Below are 12,604 nucleotides of genomic sequence, written 5' to 3'. Positions count from 1 at the left end.
TCAGATAGATACGTTTTGCAAGGCATTAATTCTGCATTAACCACGCGTACTTGTGGCAAAACATGCAAACATGCCTCGATCATATATGGCATTGTCCTTGAAACTGATTGGCCTACACCAAAGACAGCCTTCTGTATGGCCGTCTCACCGGTGTTAGACTTGAGAACGCTAAAAGGTGAACAGGACATAAACAATGTATCAGGGCATTTATAGCACGGGGTTGAGCAGTTATAGCTATGGGACGTTATTTGACAGCATGAAAACCATGTTCTCACAGGAAATGGATACCTTTTCCCATATATATGTAGTGGAGTAGGAAGCTGCATAGTGCAAGCGGTGTGATTGCATGGTAACAAAGACAGTACACGGGTCATGTTGGGTCAGCCTGTAGCGAAGGCAAATACAGAACAGGTTATGTTAGGGCAATTATGCTGGGGGAGCCAAGGACGGCTGTGATTGGTTGGTGTTGTTGTCAAGGCTGGAGTGGCGTCTTGAAGTCTGGCGAGGTAACAGGCGCAGAGGGCACGCGGAGCTCCGTTGTTGGGACGCGGGTTGATTAATTGGGGTGTGATGAGAGCGTGGATACATTGGGGAGTCGGGAATTAGAGTGGAGAGTTGGAGTTGGGAGCTGGACGAGGCAAGACGTGGCGTTTGGAGGAAAGTTTGGAGACAGAGTTGGAGACAGAGTTTGGAGACAGAGTTGGAGACAGAGTTTGGAAACAGAGTGTGGAGCGAAGCTGAAGAAGAGAAGCAGCTAGCAGTGGAGAGAGTGTAACGATAGCGGAGCTCAAGAAGAGCAGCCAGCAGTGGAGAGAGCATAGCGTCGGTGATAGCGGAGAGCAGAGACGAAGCAGTTAGCAGTGGAGAGAGCATAGTGACGGTGATAGCGGAGAGCGGAGACGAAGCAGCTAGCAGTGGAGAGAGCATAGTGACGGTGATAGTGGAGAGCAGAGACGAAGCAGCTAGCAGTGGAGAGAGCATAGTGACGTTGATAGCGGAGAGCGGAGACGAAGAAGTTAGCGGTGGAGTAAGCGAAGTAATCGTGGGGAGTGGAGAGACAAAGGTGGCGAGCGAGTCGAGTGAGGCACGGCGAGTGAGCCGTGGCGACATGGATACTGTGGAATGTTGAGGACATGCGGAGAGTTGTAAATAAAGCGGTGTTCGAAGAAAGACAAAAGTTGTCCGAGTGAAATCGAACACTACATATATAAAAGGTTCCAAAGCAAGAGGCTTGGTTATACATTAAGACCAACTGCGCTATGAAAGTACACCATGCACAGTTCACAATATTCATGAGGGTCTACGTGTTAAGATGTTTCATTAGTTCATGCACTTATCAGCTTTACAAGCATAAAGGTAAAATAATGATTTAACATAAACAAGCCATATTATGGTCACTTGGATTTAAAAAAAGAAATAGGTTTACACCTTCAGTCTTGACCATTTCTTTCCAGTTAGATAATGGTTACACAATGTGTTTTAAAAAAAAACGGGGGAGGGGGGGTTAATGATACTGCATCGTTGTTGATGATCTGTCGAAGTTAAGATTGGAAAAAAAAGCACTTGTGAAGCCAATGTGAAGTGAGAACCCCCCTTGACCCGAGTGGGAGCCTTGGACATTGCTCGAATGTTGAGACTTTGGTGACGCACGCAGAGCCACGAAGGAGAGTCCGTCATTTACTGGCACGTGCATCGCAAACGTTGAACTTTCAAAACTGTCGCACAAAGCTGCGCATCTGGACTTAAATTCCCTGATGTGATAATCATCTAACACTGAAATTGGAACAAAAACACAAACGTAAGCGATCATTAAAAAAAAACCTTCATTTACGGAAATATTAACGTACAGAAATAATCGTTACAGTCCTTTGTCAAGCCACTGCTGGATGAAGGCCTCCCCACACCGTGCCAGGCTGGGCATACTTCATCACACTCGTCAATCATTGGGGTTGTGGGTTGGTGAAGGCGGGACTCAGGATAAGTGTGTAAACACTCGCTTAGCATTTCGCTATCGCTCAGTCCTGCGATGTATCTAGGACCTGCGTGAGCTGGTTACCCACTCCACCTCCACGGTCAACGTCCTCTAAGGCAGCGGTCCACAACCTTTTTGGCACCAGGGACCGGCTTCGTGGAAGACAATTTTTTCACGGACCGAGGTTGGGGGGGGGGGGTCATCATTGGGGGGAGGGGGGGGTCATCATTGGGGGGAGGGGGGTCATCATTGGGGGGAGGGGGGTCATCATTGGGGGGAGGGGGGGTCATCATTGGGTCTTTCCCGATTTCAAAGAAGCTCTCCAGCGACGTTTGTTTTTTGACTCATTGTGGCTACTAGGGGTTAGAGCTTGTGGGCTAACCAAAACCGTGACTGAGACAAGTGGGCAGTGCGGGAAAGAGGCGCGGATGGAAGTGGTAAATAATAAAATAATGGGGGGGGGGGGGGCACGCGCGGGCTCACCACTCTTACCTCCTGCTGTGCGGCCCGGTTCCTAACAGGCCACGGCCCGGGAGTTGGGGACCCCTGCTCGAAGGGATGTTCGTTTAATTTGGCCACCACTCGAGACATTAGTCTTGTTGGTCTCGACCACCGGCCATCGTCCCCTTATCGTCACAAGTCCACTTTCTTAAGAGGCATATATTATGGTCCGATGGTAAACGCTTCAAAGCCAAAAGATTAATTTACTCTGGTTTGTTACTGCAATGACCTATCACAGATGGTTCTTTATATGGCGCACCAGAGGTGAGGTTGTCAGAGAAAAGCACAAATCTGGCAATATAACAATTCGCTCAAGTACATCTATTAAGGGAAATAACTTCGTGGAATTTTTAAAACCTGTAATTCACCACTCCATTCGTTGTGTACATATGGGGGGGGGGGGGAGGGGCTTGGTGCCGTCTACTGATAAGGGCTGCTGAATGTAGCGATGGATAAATATTTACAGCTGTCCTATCCCTAAGGCGGGCCGCTTAGCAAAGGAGACTGGGGGAAAATATCACGAAAAGCTGTGGAAGGCTGACATTGGGGCTTTCTCTGGGTAATCCTGTTTCACCCACTCACCAGCAAAAACACTCGCTAAAAAGTAATTTTCCAAATATCTCAATGCAGGACCCCTCAATTGAAAGCAATAGTAGAGGCCCCTTGCCATTCCACTGCTGGATGACCACTTCTCCACACTGTGTCAGTCATCGGGGACTTCATGACCATATTTCAACTGGCTCGCCGACCAAAATAAAAAGATAAAAATAATCGAATTCGGTTCACAGGACCAGTTTGGATATCATACCCACTGATCTCAGTCATGGACAGGCATCAAACTCAGGTGATTGGATTTAATAATAACTGGGTCACTGCTCCGCCCCTTGAAAAGTTATGGGTTTTTTTTCCACCTTCCATTTAAAACTAGAGAGGGAATACTATCCATGTTATCCACAAGGTGTTTTGGGGTAGATTACGTAAATGTGTCATTAAACCGGCCACCACTTGACACAGCCATTTAGTAAGGCTTGTCAAGTAAAAAAACATGCCAATTAGTTACTAGTTCAGCACACTGGCGGTGTGTTGGAGTACACCCACAATATTTACAATTCGAGTACGACTTTTCGCCACCAATTACAACCAAATCAGACTTTATAAATTCAGCAACTGTCGCCTTCTAGATCAAAGTTTCTCAAAAGCGTGGCTTTAAGCAATGAAAACCATGGGGCGGTTTTGACTTCCCTTGAGCCACATCAGCATTTGTGGCCCATTAAAGAAATGCGGCTGGGTTGGCCTAAACAAGCTAATGGGTGAAATGAATCGCGAGTGGAGCCTAAAGTGTGTCTCCATATATCCAGGTGACTTTGCTCTGCAGAGGGATCTGGCACCTACAAGAGAAGACTAATGGGGAAGGCTGGTCCTGTACAGGCACATTTGAGGAACATTTCTTTAGCAATAGAAATCTACTACCTTAGATATTAAAGGCAATTATTATTTTGTATTCTATAATTTAGTTTGTGGGTACATCTCATATTCACGATTTTTTTTTTATTCCAGCGATCCACTCACCTCACCTTGAAAATTATGTAGCAGGGTTTTCAATGGTTCGCTTGCTCAATGTTTTGTCCAGCTGGTCTTTTGGCATATCCTAAAGACCATTTGATAAATATATAACCAATATATAATCAATATATAACCAATATATATAACCAATATATATAACCAATATATAACCAATATATAATCAATATATAATCATGTTTCCTTCATGGCATTCACATCCTCTTTTCTGTTAGCCTATAGCACTTATCAATATATTTCCTTGAAATAGCATCAGTGAATGGGATCTCGGACTGTGAATGCCCTTTCCAATATCACATGGAGGCCTCCTCTCTCGGGTCTAGAGTTTGCTATTTTGCGTGGCCTCCATGCATCTTCCTGCACGTGGCTACTTGGATGAATAGAAACGTGTATGTCTCTGTCGAGATTAATTAGCCAGAAAACAGCTTCAAGTTGATCAAGAGGTCGCAATTCAACCCAAGCATCAGTTCTTGTCTAATTTTTGCAAACTTGTTGATATTGATGAGGTTGTTTCGTAGGTCTGTTAGGTCTCTATAGTTGCGTTCACTTTATTGCTCGTCGTTCCCTACTCATTATTATCGAGAACTTGTCACCACGATTTTGAAGATATGCCAGCCACTCTCTGTGATGTTGGATGTGGCTATAACATTGGTTTAGCGTCTTCCGGGTAAACATTTTTTTTTCTCCAAATTTTCTTGCTGTGGTTTTCACACCTGATGATGATTGCTTGTGTTGCAGTCGAAACGTCGTGAGAATTTTATTGTTTTATATTTTTATTATTTTATTGCTTCCCTTCTACGTGACTTTACCTAAAGAACCAAGAACATTATTAGCACTGTCAGCTACATTGGCTGTGCGGTGGCGGTGCACGTCTGTAACCCAGCACTGTGGAGGTGTGAGTTGGTGGATCACACAAATGTTGCAAAACTCTCGTCTCGTGGGCAGCTGATCATTGCTTTTTTTGAATGTACAGCCATTTTGACAATCCACGTTTTTTTACCATACTTCACCACACTGGTCAGTGTAGGATTGTAAAGGGAACCGAGATAGTACAATGGATTCTGCTGTCTAGCCTCTCATGCCCATCCAATAGCCCTGAAGCCTATAACACCTGCTTAGTTTGGTAGTCACCTATCCAAGCACTATCCTCCGGCTCAATACTGCTTAGCTTCTGAGATCTGGCACATGCCCGGTGATTTGGTCATAGGCTCATCCTTCTCATAATCATCATTAGTGTTGCAACTAACTGAAGGCCTTGAACATTCTAAGAGGTTGCGCTTCATGAGAGGTACGGACTCGAGGAGGGTGCGGTGCGAGATAAAACGTAATAACAGTACACACTCCGTAAATCATCAACGTAGAGTGGCCATTTATGTTACGCTTCCTCGTTGTTGTAAAAGCGTTGAAAAAAATTTAGGCAATTGTACAGATGGAACAACGAGTTTGTGTTTCGATTTAAAGCTTTCGTGACTGCAGGGATTCATCTTCTTTGTTCTTTCGGTAAAGTCACCACATAGAAGGGAAATAATAAAATGTTTTGGAGCGCTGTCCGAGAGTTCTGTTCCTTCACCTGAGGACGGCTGCTTGTGTTGTGGCCGAAAGGTCGTGAGAATTTTGTTTTATGTTTTATTTTTATTATTTTATGATTTCCCTTCTACGTGACTTTACCGAAAGAAGCAAGAAAATGAGTTTGTGTGTCCAAGAACACAACCCTGCCATTTGTTTTGACTCATTGTTTTACCACCTGCGATTATCATGAAATAATCCACAAGACTTTGCCCTTTTTCCTGCCGGGACTTGTTTGCGTTTTCTTTAATATGCTATTTCCCAGGTCTTCCTCGCAAAAGTGACATTTTGTCTCGGTGATCTGTCACCCCCGTAATGTTGATTATTGGCAATAGTGCAGGGATGACTTCATCCAGCAGTGGATTGAACATGGCTGAAGATGACAATAATGATGATGACCTCTCACTTAAACTAAAAAACTAAACTTTTTATTTTACCCGGTAAAGCCCACTGAGCGACGTAGCCCCTTTTCAGATCTTACCTGGCCACAAATGATTGCTCAACGAAGCAGCTTATCACGTGAAAATGTATAGCAGTCAAATACTCTGAACGCGTGACGTTCTTTCTGAATGTGGAGGGAAAAACCGTGAGGACCCGGAGAAATTTTCATGCGACCACGGGGAGAGAGAGAGAGACACACACACTCCAAACATACAGCAGCAGGCGTCACGCTCGGGATTGAACCCACGACCTCCTACACACCAGGCGCAGTAGTCAACATCTCCTAGCCACCGCGGGCAAAAGTTTAAGCTAAATGCACACACACAAAATTGCCAAACAATTCCCCCTTGTTTACGTTGCCTTTCGCTGGTGCTGCATGTTAAGGTCTGGCCTCTTCCCCGCGTGACCCTATAAAGTGTGCATTTCTTTCTTAATACCTCATGGATTACTGGAGATTTAAAAAAAAAAACTTCAAGTAAATGGAAGACAATGAAACGAGCGTTTCAATCTCATGTTGCACGAGTGATCTCATAGGAATACTAAAATGCTGAAGAATTAAAAACAAAATGGAATGACGAAGGAAGCAAAGCTTCACACCTGTCAAGCCATCTGGCTGGTGGTCGGTCAGGGCTTGTGTAACATTATCTTCGACACTGAGGAACAGAATTCCATGACAACTTAATTCATGTCCTTTTTGTCTAGTTTTAATTCAAGCATCAAAATATGGATATTTTTTCATTAAAACAAAAACTTTTAGCATGGCTTATGAATCGTAGCTGTTGTGGTTCGTGACTATCTTTAACAGCTAGTTTCAGTGTGGTATCATGATGTGCGCCATATAGGCTTACTGCACGAGTTATGAGAAGAGGAATTGTGATGAATGATTCACTGGAGTACGAACTGTGGTGCAATGCAAGGTGCAATACGAAAAGGATAAAAGTGTAGCCCTCTAATAGCTTGCTCAAGCTCCTGCTGGTGGAAGGGCATTGACTAGCGCGAGCTCTAGCAGGCATTTCATTTACTGTTCTATACACGACCTGCTTGCTGACTGGCTGTGGTGTACCCATTTTACACTGCTGGGTGGACAGAGGTGGAAGATTAAATAGAGACCTCTGTATCGGTTAAGAAAGCCACACAAAGGAAATACACAAAGGAAATACATACTCAGGTTATCCAGTGTTATCATATCGTGTGGACCCAGGTAACCCTTTATCTTACTGCGGAAGGAATCTTTATAGTATACTGCTATGTTTCAACACACACTGTGCAGGGCTTATCTCGAAGTTGCCATTGACCACCTGCAAGGAATTAATGGCCAAGCAAGGTCAAAGAGTTCATGCACGCGACGCTAGAGGAGGGTCCATGCGAGTGGCAGTTGAGTGGCTGGCAAAAAGTTGATTGGTAATTTTACGTATTTTGCCCCAAATCTTATCCATAGAGTGATATTGGCATCATGTCACGAGACAAATACTCCACGATGAACTCCGACAGAGCAGCTCACCAACCCCCATGTCAGAGAACGGTCAGTGGAAGCATACATCGCAGAACTACTTCTGAAACCCTTCAAGTGACCTCTTAGTCTCACTAGGGGTCAGCACTTTCCCACCCACTCTGTCACAGAGCACTGAACTTCACATGGCAGTCAAACCATTATTTTCAATATAGAGCTGGAATTTATCCAAAATTAAGTAAAATTCTGAATTCAATAATGGGTGTTTTATTAAACCAACTGGTCTGTATGCAGATGCAAGATATATAATCAGTTAAACTAATATATAATCAGCCAATCAGATAGTTACACTGATGAAAATTACCACGTGGGTTTCTAATCAAAGGGTACAGATCAATGCTCATCCACTCTTTACAAGGCACGTAAACATGTGTACATTGATTCAAATAAATTCTGTAACTTGTATCAAATCATCCACATACGAATCGATTCGTTTCACTTCATATAAATGTCGCTTTCGGCTGATGACACGAGCGAGACAACAACCAAGACATTAATGAGACAGACAACACAAAGGAATCGGCAACACTAAGACCAACAGAATGGAATCATGAATCGAATTGTGATCCTGAATCAAGACAATTCATCACATTTCTGGAGGAGAGAATCATTACAAGCCAACCGTTTACAGTCCACAGTCAGTTGTGGAAATGCCACATTCCTATGGAGTGAACCACCACAGAGTGAACCACCGAAAATGACAACCACATCAACACACAAACTTAAGACAATTTTCAAAACAAGAGCGAAATCAAACTCCATTCCATTAAACCTAATTTTCCCACTATTTCCTCCGAGTAAAACTTTGTCTGTACCATGCTTATCAATTTCAATGACTTAATGCTATAAACGTATATATTGCATAATATAATTATAAACTAGGTGAGGTGGACAAAGGTAAAAATTACATTGCACTATAGAAAGCATTTTTGGGGTTATGAATGATCATTAAATAAGAAATAATATACATATTGCACTTTTGCACTTTGACACGTGTTATTTTTTTCGTTATCAAATTATGTCTGAGGACTTATCTCACTGTGCGATTGCACGAGAGAAAAACAAGACGTATGTTTTTTTCCCACGGTACATAGGGAATGACTAAACCACACAAAATATGTCCAATCTGATCATATCTCGAAAGCTAAGAAGGCTTGAGCCTGGACAGTCCTTGGATAATAGCCACCATGGACAGTTTTTATTTAATTTATAGGCTGCAGAGCTCCAGAGTGAAGTCTGACTGTTGATGAGACACTGCACGCCGAAACCGGTAAATACTTCACTTGTATTTGAATCAATGAATTTTCCGATGTTTTCAGTAAATCTAAATTTGATATTGGCTGCACCAAGCTGCAGCGTCACCACATTGATACTGGTGACGCTGCCCCGATTCGACAAAACCCGTTTCGGCTTAGCCCGGCGGAAAAACAGCATGTTAAATCGGCTGTGGATGACATGCTGGAGGCCGATATAATTTCTCCCTCCACTAGTCCCTGGGGTGCTCCAATAGTGCTGGTCAAAAAGCACGATGGCAGTCTTCGTTTTTGCGCTGATTTTCGGCGCCTAAATAAAATCTCGGTAGCGGACGCCTACCCTCGTATGGACGAGTCATTGGATGCCCTGGCAGGGGCGCACTATTTTTCCACCTTGGACCTTCTGTCGGGGTTTTGGCAACTCCCCCTCGGCGAAGCGTCAAAATCTAAGACTGCTTTTCGGACACCACAGGACCTTTTCGAGTTTAATAGATTGCCCATGGGTCTCCACTCGGCCCCAGCGACGTTCCAGAGGCTCATGGAGCTGGTTCTCGCTGGGCTCCAGTGGGACTCATGTCTCATTTATCTTGACGACGTCATCGTCTTTAGCCGCACGTTCGGCAAACACATCAAATTGTTGCGTGCTGTCTTCTTGAAAATGCGGGCCGCTAACTTAAAATTAAAGCCGCAGAAGTGTCACCTTCTGCGTGAGTCTGTGCGCTATCTGGGCCACATAGTTAACCGCTCGGGCATCTCTACCGACCCTGAAAAAAACAAATGTGTTCAACAATGGCCGACCCCTACATCTGCGGGCGATGTTCGTAGTTTTATTGGTTTTGCGTCGTACTACCACCGTTTTGTTGCTGGCTTCGCGACGATTGCCAAGCCGCTCCACGCCCTTACGTCAAAAGGGGTGGCGTTTCATTGGGGGGGGCGCAGAACAGGCTGTGTTCGACTCCTTGCGGAACGGGCTCGTGACGGCACCATCCCTTTGCATACCCCGATTTTTCCGTGCCATTCGTGTTGGACACCGACGCTAGCAATACGGGAATTGGGGGTGTTCTGTCCCAAAAAGTTGATGGCATTGAAAGGGTCGTTGCCTATGGTAGCAGAGTCTTGTCTCCTGCTGAACAAAGATACTGTGTGACCCGACGTTAGCTGCTGGCCATTGTTGTTTTTATTCAGCAATACAGGCCGTACCTGTACATCAGCATTTTACCGTGTGATCTGATCATTCGGCTTTACAGTACGCTCTGCGGGTTGACCAACCGTCCGGGCAGCTTTCTCGGTGGCTCGAAGTCCTTCAGGACTACGATTTCAATATCACTTACCGTAGGGGTGCACAACACACAAATGCCGATGCGTTGTCTCGCCTCCCGCCGGCTCAAAAATGTGCGTGTTTTTTGGGCTCGGGCCATTGTAAGCCGCCACTGCCTGCGCAAGTCGCGCCTCTCAAAACGGTGTCAGTTGCGCTTCGCGCCGCCTCAGCGCCGATGTCGGATCATGCAGATCCAATGGCCAGTGACGATTTGCTCGGGCTAACTTTGGCCGAATGGGGTCGGCACCAGAGCGATGACAGGTCGTTACTGCGGTTGCGTCGTCACACGAATAATGCGGCTCCACGACAGGGGAAATTCAATTCATTCGTCATGAAGCACGGTTTGTTGATGCATTGGGATGCTGACTCGTGTCAACATAAAATCGTCTTGCCGTCCGCCTTGCGATGCAAAGCCGTATGGGCAGCGCATGAGCGTTTATTACATCTGGGTGTTCATAAGACCATTGGATTGTTGCGGTTGCAATTTTTCTGGCCGGGCATGCTGCACGACGTAACTGACATTTTGCTGGGATGCACCCATTGCGCGCAACGTAAACCGCCGGTTAAACCGGCATGTCCACCCCTGCAACCCATTTCGGTCTCTCGTATAAATGAGTTGGTGGCTCTCGATATTTTGGGTCCTTTTCCTACTACGCCACGGGGTAATAAGTACCTTCTGGTTGGGGTGGAGTATTTTACGCGGTGGCCTATGGCCTGGGCCCTCTCCAACCAGTCGGCAGCGGCCGTTGTGGACGCCTTTGTTCAGGGCTACGTCCTGGACAATGGCGCACCAGAACGGTTGCTGACCGATCAGTGAAGAAATTTTTCAGGAGCCCTGCTGAATTATTTGTGCCGCCTGTTGGGCACAAAGAAGGTGCGCACTTCGCCCTACCATCCCCAGACCGACAGCATGGTGGAGCGCCTTCATAGAACTCTCACCGCTATGTTATGCCATCAGGTCGATGAATCTCACCTCGATTGGGACTTGCAGGTTCCGGGGGTCCTCGCCGCGTACCGCATGGCGCCTCACGTGGCGACGGGGTTTTCCCCGCTCTTTTTAATGTATGGCCGGGATGCCTTTCCTCCCGCCGACGTTCGACTGGAAATCGAACAGCCACCGCAAAATCAAAGCTCGTTGACCACTTGCGATTCAACCTCCAAAAGTTGGCCGAGGCACGGGAGGCTGCCATTGAAAATTCGGCTTCCCGCCAATGAGCGAATTTGCGACTGCGTGACCCTGAGACGTCCACGCATCGGTGGGCACCGGGAGACAGGGCATGGCTTCACTGCCCCCAGGTGCCGGTGTCTACATCGGCCAAATTCCTCAGGCCATGGTGAGGTCCGGTTGAGGTGGTGGAAGTCCTGCATCCACAATGTGTTAAAATTCGCTGGGGACGGCGTCGCTGGTGCGTTCTCCCCTCTCGGTTGAAACCCTTCGTCATGCCGTGCGCCCCTCCACAACACACGCAACACAGGGGCCGAGTGTGCGACACGTCCGACGAGCCGGATGTTGCCCCGTTGGTGCCTAACCCGCAGCGCAGGCGTGACATCCCTCCTGCAGATGACACGGGAGTGACGGTTCCATGCAGGCCACGTTCGGCCTCAAGGGACCGTGGAGCATCAGGTGTCCCCGTGGAGATGCCTAAAGACCCACCGGATGTTCCTGCTCATCCTCCTCCTTCTCTTGTGCCGCCGACAAAGCCTGCCATCCCCTACGATGGTCCCGCGAAACACATGCGCGCGAAATCTCGCCGTTTGTTATGATGTTCTTTTGCCTTGTATATACGTTATGTTGTTAGGGGGGTATTTATATGGGGTTTTTTTATTGTTCTTGTTGTTCGTGAGGCACACTCACAATTCTTCCACCGTTGGTAATTTCGGAAGTTTCCCATTGTTGCAGCCAGGACGGCTGGAGCTTCCGAAGGAGGGGGTGATGTAGCGGTGTTAACTACGCACTGTTGCGTAACCTGCATTGCCACCAGGGCAGCGCAGCATTACCTCTGGGTACAACGGTTGGGGTCAGTCGAGGTGAAACAGATCGTAGCCAGGGTTTGGTACGAACCAATCAGACGGTTCCACGTGGGAATGTATGATTGGTTCTACCTGGCCTCGAAGGAGTATAAGATGGGTGACCCAACAGAGCTCGGGGAGTTCTCTCCCTACACGAAGACAGAAGACTGGGCTGAAGCCTAGCTAGGACCCTGGACCAGCCTTCCAGCCCTTCTAAGGGCTAAGGCTCGGCATACCCAGTGGTCAGGACTCACCGGGCCAGCGGTGGGTCAGATAGCCTCCCCTAGGTCCTAGCCGGAGGACGCTAGGCTAGGATAGCGGTAGACGCGTGAGTCCCGCCAAGTCCGGAGGCTGTACCTCCTTAGGTATCAAGGAGGTTAGCGGTAGACGTGTGAGTCCCGCCAAGTCCGGAGGTTGTACCTCCCTAGGGTATCAGGTGAGGGGACCGTATA

The sequence above is a fragment of the Petromyzon marinus genome, chromosome 1 (assembly GCF_048934315.1).
Source record: "Petromyzon marinus isolate PM22_M1 ecotype Great Lakes invasive population chromosome 1, UKy_Petmar_22M1.pri1.0, whole genome shotgun sequence".
In the NCBI taxonomy this organism is placed as follows: Eukaryota; Metazoa; Chordata; class Hyperoartia; order Petromyzontiformes; family Petromyzontidae; genus Petromyzon; species Petromyzon marinus.
The sequence above is the reverse complement of the archived record's forward strand: the minus strand, read 5'-3'. Positions refer to the sequence as shown.